This window comes from Jaculus jaculus, chromosome 7, assembly GCF_020740685.1.
Source record: "Jaculus jaculus isolate mJacJac1 chromosome 7, mJacJac1.mat.Y.cur, whole genome shotgun sequence".
NCBI lineage: Eukaryota > Metazoa > Chordata > Mammalia > Rodentia > Dipodidae > Jaculus > Jaculus jaculus.
The window spans coordinates 125,827,059-125,835,252 of NC_059108.1; the positions used below are offsets into that span (position 1 = coordinate 125,827,059).

An 8,194-nucleotide genomic window follows, 5' to 3' on the forward strand; every position below is an offset into this window, starting at 1 on the left:
CTTCTAGGAATTGACCCATTTGTTTTTATTTAAATATTTTATTTATTTATTAGAGAAAGAGAAGAAGAATGAGAATGGGTGCATTAAGGCCTCCAGCCATTGCAAAAGAACTGCAGACACATGGGCTACTTTGTGAGCCGGGCTTTACATGGGTACTGGAAATTCAACCCTGAGCAAGCAAGTACCTTTAATCCCCGACCGTTTCTCCAGCTGCTAATCCATCTCTTCTGAGTGGCTGCTTTTATGTTCCTAGAGATGACGGTGACGTTCCCTTGTGTTACTATCTGCCAGATCTGTAGTGAGAACTCTTGCTGATGTGTTAACCTACATCCTCTCTTCTTGTCAGACTTGCTGGAAGGTTGTTAATATTTTATGGATTGTTTCAAATAACCAGCTTTTTTTTTTCATTGATTTTTTTTTCCAACTATTTTTCTGTTTTCCATTTCATTGCTTGCTGGTTACACCTTTGTTACACCCTTTCTTCCTCTGGTTTGGGATTTATTTTGCTTTTCTTTCTTGGCTTCTTGGGAGAGATGCTTCCAGGACTGACTAAGGCCGTTCTTGCCTTTTGGTGAGAGACTCTAAAGCTACAGGATTTCCTCGGGGGCTTCTCTCACTCTCTGCTGCACGGTCTTCATTTGGCTCCGGAGATAGAATACTTTTTTTAAGTTTTGCTTTTTTCTTAGGTAGGGTCTCACTCTAGCCCAGGCTGACCTGGAATTCACTATGTAGTCTCAGGGTGGTCTAGAACTCACAGTGATCCTCCTACCTCTGCCTCCCAAGTTCTGGGATTAAAGGTGTGCGCCACCATGCCTGGTGAAATTTTTATTATTATTTTTCCTAGGTAGGGTCTCACTCTAGCCCAGGCTGACCTGGAATTCACCATGGAGTCTCAGGGTGGCCTTGAACTCACAGCAGTTCTCCAACCTCTGCCTCCCAAGTGCTGGGATTAAAGCCGTGTGCCACCACGCCCAACTTTTTTTTTTTTTTTAATGAAAGATTTATTTTCAGAAAGAAGAGGAGGAAGAAGTAAGGCAGAAAAGCTCCCAAGCTGGGAAACTGGGAGGGGATCTAAGCAAATTGCCCTAGGTATGTGTTTCTAGTCTCTTTGGGGCACCTGGATTATTCAGAAGCACGTCCCTTTGTCTCTAAGTGTTTGGAGGCTTGTGAGCTATCCTTTTGTTGTCCACTTCTACTCTGATTAAATTATGGGCAGAGAATTTGAACTTTTTTGGCTTACTGAGGTTGTTTGCTTATTTGTTTATTTGAGAGATGTTCCATGGACCTTTGCAAAGAACGTACATTGTGTTCCTGGGTCCATTAGACCCAGTTGTCATGGTATTTGGTTCTTCCCCATCTTTCCATGTCTTCTTCTTAAATTAATTTGTGTGTGTGCACACGTGCCTGAGTGCCAGGCTTCTTGCCTCTGTGCAGATTAACACCAGAAACTTGTACCACTTTTTTTCCCCTCAGTTACATATGTTTAATAGGTAGTTCACTAATAATCCCAGAAATCCTTCTCTTCACCAGATGTTTGATCCCCCTGCAAAATTCTGGGTCGCTGAGCTTGAACATTGGAGCTTTACCCCATCAATACTATGCTTTTCCTGTTGAACTGCATTCTGAAGTTCTTGTGAAGAGAATTGAACCCGACCCATACCTCTGTGAAAGCCAGTTGCTCTGTCAAAAGGTACACAGCATTTTTGTACGTGGCCAAACTGAGCAAAGTGCTCTCTCAGCTTCTGACAAAAGCAATGGGCCAACCACCACGCGAACGCACTGCCACAGCGGCCTTCACTGCCGAGGTGGCCATGTTTAGCGTGCAGGACCTTCCACAAACTTGTACCACTTTTTTTTTTTTAAGTACTGGATATGTTTATTTATTTGTTTATTTTTAAATTTTTTTGTTGTTCATTTTTTATTTATTTGAGAGCGACAGACATAGGGAGAAAGACAGATAGAGGGAGAGAGAGAGAATGGGTGCACCAGGGCTTCCAGCCACTACAAACGAACTCCAGACGTGTGCACTCCCTTGTGCATCTGGCTAACGTGGGACCTGGGGAACCGAGCCTCGAACCGGGGTCCTTAGGCTTCACAGGCAAGCGCTTAACCGCTCAGCCATCTCTCCAGCCCTTGTACCACTTTTTACATCTGGCTCACGTGAGCAGCTTGGGAATTGAACCCAGGCAGGCAGGTTTAGCAAGCAAGTGCCTTTAAACAGCTGAGCCATTTTTCTAGTCCCTTCTTCGAGGTTTTCCTTTTCTTTTTCAGTTTTTTTCAAGGTAGGGTCTTCCTCTAGCTCAGGCTGACCTGGAATTCACTATGTACTCCCAGGGTGGCCTTGAACTCACAACGATCCTCCTACCCGTGCCTCCCAAAGGCTGGGATTAAAGGCGTGTACCACCATGCCCGGCCAGGTTTTCTGTCTTTTAACTCGGTCAGTTGCGGAGAAGGGATGTCAAAGTCCCCAGTTGTAATTGTAGGTTTTTCCATTCCTGTCTTTGCTCTTCCTTCATGTCTGCCACTCAGGGGCTGAGCACGGGGAAGACTGTACCACCATATGAAAATTTGAGTGGTACCCCCCAGAAAGCAGAGATGGGGAGGAGCTTTGAGCCAGGCCCTCTCGGGGTGGAAAGGAGCCACTCCTCCTTAGCTGTATGGCCTTGCGCAGACCACCACATCCCACTGAGCAGTTTCTGCCACTGTGGAAAGGGGACAAAAGCCATGCAATGCCAGCTTCTGTGTCCTACCAGACAGACCCCTGAGCATTCATGCTTGCATGCAATGACATTTTAAACAGCCGTAAATAAAAATGAAAATTTCAGGAACATTGGTGGAACTGGGAAATACTAAGTGAAGTAGCACACGCTCAGAAAGACAAACATCACATGTTTCTCTCATGTGTGAACCCTAGCTTCTAATTACTGCACAGGTGTACTTATGTGGACGAGTGTGTAGAGGCTGACAAGCTAGAAAGGAGCCCAAGAGACAGGGTGAAAAGGAGACTTTAGCGAAGGGGGTAGTATAATGAGGGGCTTGAAAACGGGAAGGAGAATGCTGCAGGAAAAGGGGTACAAGTGGGGGTAAGCAGGGAGACGCGAGACGAGCATGAGGGAAAGAGGACTGACAAAAAGGGTGTGCGCAGCCCCGTGAGATCGCAAAAGCCTTTAATCCCAGCACTCGGGAGGCAGGGGTAGGAGGTTTGCCGGGAGTTCGAGGCCATCCTGAGACTACCTAGTAAATTCCAGGTCTGCCTGGGCTAGAGTGAGACCCTACCTCGAAAAACAAGAATGAATTAAAAAAATAAAATAAAAGCAGGTAAGCAAATGTCCCGAGGAATCACGCCACTCTGTGGGCTTATTTAAGGAGGGGCAGAGGGGCGGAGGGGGAGCACGCGGGACTCTCCTGGAGGGTTGGCATCGTACCATGGTTCAGGTTCAGAGCACTTAATGAGCACACCACAACGTGCGGGACACACTTTGAGGAGCGGGAGATGGGGGGGAGACAGAGATGACTGTGACCCTTTGCTGGCGGCCTCCTAAGTAGTTAACAGGCTCTCCTTCCGTGCTCTGTGTATGTGACCCCTGTGGACCTCACATGTGGCGTCGCAGTAATCCCTGTTCTACAGATGAGGGCACTGAGGATGGAGCACGTGCCTTGTCCAAGAACGAGAGAGAGAGAGAGGCTGGCCTCCAGCCCAAACCAACTGTGATGGTTCATGATTCATGATTTCAGGGAAGGAGCTGAGTCTCAGATTCCTTACCCTTACATTGGAGGAATCAAGAGTCCCTAAAGCCACCCTGGGCCTATGCCCCTGTGAAGAGGGGCTGGTGTGAAAACAACACGGTAGTGTGGCTTGGTGCCCCCATGAGGCGTCCCCACTGCTCCCTGGCCTCACATTCCTGCCACTGCCCTGTACCTCTCCCCCATCCCACCATGTCCCCTTCACCTCGACTGAACCCTCAGGTGTCCTTCCGATGGAGCGACTCTTCGTTCCAGCCAGGGCCCTGGCCACGAGTGAGAAGTCAGTTTAATCTCAACTGCCAACTCGGAGTTGATTGGTGATGGCTTGCCAGGGCCTTGTGGAAAGATTCCGAGGCCCCACTTGACTCCATGTTTGGAATGCTCTGATCGGCTAGTGATGTCTGTCCTATAGGTAGGTGGAGAAGAGGCTCACTGGGGGCCAATGTCACCTGGGCCAGGGTAAAAATCACAGCATGCCAAGCTTGGTGTCCCAATCCTTGTTATTTTAATCAAGCACACCTTGGAGAAGTGTAGTGACTTATCCAAGTACATACTCTTTCAATCAAAATTCAGGGCTCCTACCTCTCAGGCCAGAGTTCATCAGTTCAACTCAACAGGATTTTTCCTCCCCTTGAGATGGAGTCTCACTCTGTACCCCAGATTTGCCTGGAACACATGATCCTCCTGCCTCACTTTCCCAAGGATTGGGATTATTGGGATTACAGGCATGTACTGTTGCATTTATTAACAAGCTTCAACAGCAGGTCAGGAGGTAACACAGTAAGATGCCTTATGTGTCTAACATTTTTTCTTTATTCTCACAACACCCTCAGTGATAGATCTTAATATTTTCCCCCATGTGACAGAAGAGGAAACTGAGGCTGGAGGAGTTAAACAGCTAGTGAAAGAGCCAAATTTTAAACTCACACCAGTCTGACTCCAGATCTTGGGATTTTTCTGGCACACAGCATTGTTTCAGAGACGAGGTGTGTCACGTGAGAGCAGTCACAGCCTGAGAGGAGCCCTTGTGACAGAGGGTGTCAGGCACAGTAAGAAGTTGAGGCAGTGAGGTTAGTGGCAGACAGAGGGGAGGCCACGGCAGGTATAGCGAGAGGTAAGTTAGAAGGAAATGCAAAATCTGTATCTTTTCATGCATAAATGGGCGGGTCCTGATTGAATGTATAGATGCATAAACAGAATGGAACAGGAAGTAAAATGATTGTTGGCTCAGGCGCTCTAGGAGCTCCAAAGCCAGTAACAGAACAATCTGTCAGCATGAAGTGCATTTTCTCTAGCGCCTGACTGTCACACCTGGGCACTTCTGCCTCTCAGCTTCGTGTGACAAACTCATGCCCTTGCACCAGAGGAGCCCTTGCATCCTGGCAATGGGGTTTTCAAGGAGAACTGGGATGGGGACAGGTAGCCACCACAGCAAGTGGTCTACGCACCTGCCTCCAATGGGAGTGAGCTTACTTTCTCTAGAGGCACTCAGACAGGACCTGGACTGACACTTGGCGGGAGACAGCAGCCTATGTTCCAGCACATAGTGCAGTGGGAGAAGTCAGCTGAGGTGACCCTTAACTCTGAATTCGTTCTCAAGGTCAAGGATCTTGCAATGCTTTAGCAGTGACCTTCTCATTGCTGGGACAAAACACCTGGCCAGAGCGGCTTATGACAGAAAAGATGATTTTTTTTTTCCAGCTCATGATCTTGGGGGTGGGGAGAGGTGCATCATGGCAGGGAACAGCATGATAGGCAGCTGGGTATCACATCTTGTCACATCAGCTGGGAGGAAGCAGCAAGGGGGAGCGAGCTAACTCTGGCAAGGGAGGTGGGGTTATAAAAGCCCGTTCCCCAGTGACACGCCTCCTCCAACAAGGCTCTACCTCCCAAAGACTCCAGCAGCTGGGAATTAAGTAGGGGACTTAATCACAACCACTGGAGGCTACAGGCGACATTTTGCATTCCAATCATCGCACTAAGTCAAGGAAAGAACCAGGCTTACTCTTTACTGCCTCATATAGCTTGCCTTCCCAGCCAGCCCCTCTCTTCTAGGGAGAGTTGCCTGCCTTCTTCCTGCAGCTCTAACCACACATTCCTCGACCACAGCCCCTTCCACATATGTGCACGTTGTTAAGTAGATCCCAAATCTTTTGATCTTCTTGCTTTTGGGAGGGGGTGTCCAAGTCCCTCACCTTGGTCTGAATTTAGTGACTCTCTTCTAATGAATGAGTGACTGTGTGATGGAGGTTGGGGGGATGGATGGGTAGGCAGTTGGACAGACATGTCTGTTGTGGACGAATGGATAGAATGTTGGATAGATAGATGGAAAAGCAGATGGTTATGCAGATGGAATGATGGGTGGATAGATAGATGGATGGGTGGGTGGATCGATAAATTTTTGAAAACTTCTGAGCTTCCCAGAGGCAACAAATTTGGAGTGGCAGGTTCAAGGTTAATAACATCTGATCATACTTCTGTTGAGCATGTGTTCAGTCCTGCCCTCCTTATGCTCCTTGGTGGGTGATTGGTCCAGGGAACTCTGTTTTGGTGGATAATTGAGTGGTGTCCAGAATTCACTTTTTTTTGTCCGTGGGGTTGCTCTACACCTGCATGTCTTGACAACTAACTGGAATCCCTGTCTTGTCTACCTATTAAGCCCATCTAATATGCTACTATCTGCAGTATGTCTTTCCCCCAGCATACCCTTTGGTCCACAGGCAGTTAAATGGAATGTACCTCCAGGGCCATGGGATATACCACAGGATAGGAGAGAAAGGGCTTTAGAGGCCTAGTCCTGCCCCTTACCAGCTATGGCCGGGGGCAAGCCACAGCCTCTCTAAGACTCAGGTCTTCCTGTGTCAGGCTGTGCCCTTCTGCCTGCCCTGTCCTTGAGGGAGCTAAGAAAATGCACTCAGAGGACTCACCCCAGGCTGGTAGCAGTCAGTTCTGCCATCTGTGTGAGCCGTTCATCTCATCCTGCCCACTTACTCATCAAATGAGGCTAAGAGTCGCACTGGCCTGCTCAGAGATACTTAGAAAGTTTCTGCCGTCATCAAGCACTTGGATCTGGAGTCAGACCAGTGCTCTCCCCAAGCCCCTTTCTGAACCCGCTTTCTCCATTCATGGCTATGTGAGGACAGTATAGGATACCCTTCTGCTATCTCAAAAAAAGCCATGAGAGGGTGCCCATGGAATCTCCTAGGGTCTCCGTGCCACTGGGTAAGAAGATTTTTCTATCCACCTGCTCATGTTCAGATTCTGCCAGGCCAGCGACTCCTTATTGCCCCTTACCAGACCACTGGCAAGAGTCCTGTCATTCTCCTTCCTTACCTCCACTCTCTACCCCCGGGTTATTTTTTCTCCTTTCCTTGAGCAGAGCTGGGATGCACAGGAACCCCATAATGCTTTGCCAAGCAGGTGGTTTCCACTTGCCGGCACTCTTCCTTACTTCACTGCAGGATTCCAGGGGTGCCCCCTAGCATCCACTCCCACCCCACCCATCTATTTCAGAAATATCTGCTCTGTGAGAAGTAACTGGGCCAGGAAGATGGAGGTGCAGGGTAAAAAGAAGCTATGGGTCCACCAGACAGACATAGCTTCCACATTCACAGGACAGCAAGGTGTGGACATGATTGTAGCATAAATGACCAGCCAGTAATACCAGCTACTCAGAAGGCTGAGGCAAAAGGATAGAAAGTTCGAGATCTGTCTGGGAACTTCATGAGACCCTTTCTCAAAATAAGTAAGAGGAGCTGGGCATGGTGGTGCATGCCTTTAATCCCAGCACTTGGGAGGCAGAGTAGGAGGATCTCCATGAGTTCAAGGCCACCCTGAGACTACAGAGTGAATTCCAGGTCAGCCTGGGCTAGAGTGAAACCCTACCTCAAAAAAAAAAAAAAAGAGGGCTAGGGTAATTTGGTAGTAGGAAGCTTGCCTCACATGCATGAGGTCTGAGGTTCATTCCACAGAACATCAAAAATAAAACAAAGGCTGGATAGATGGCTTAGCTTAGTGGTCAAAGTGCTTGCCTGTGAAGCCTAAGAACCCATGTTTGACTCTCCAGATCCCCCGTAAACCAGACACACAAAGGTGAGGCAAGCACCTTGTCACATGTGCCCACTAGGTGGCGTGAGCATCTACAGTGGCTGAGGCCTTGGTGCACCAATTCTCTCCCTCTCTTGTCTCTCTCTTTCTAAAATAAAAAATTAAAAAGAAAACACTAACAGGACTTATTTCAGTGTACCATTTGGAAGCAGGTAGAAGGGCCAAAGGTAGGAGCCTCAGGGACTGTTCTGGAAACTCCTGCTTTTGAGTCCTAAGCAATACAAAACAATTAGCCAGGCAAGTGGGGTTTATAAGTTCCTAAGAGGCTGTGAGGGGAGACCCATGTCTATGGGACAGGGGTACTTCTGGGAGAGGTACCTTGTTTTTGGACACAAGGCCTCAT

At 48.2% G+C, this 8,194-nt stretch overlaps 1 pseudogene; it reads right to left on the reverse strand.

Moving 5' to 3' along the window:
- Positions 1-1,498: 1,498 nt before the first annotated feature.
- On the reverse strand, positions 1,499-1,813 carry LOC101600681 (annotated as a pseudogene).
- Positions 1,814-8,194: the final 6,381 nt, after the last annotated feature.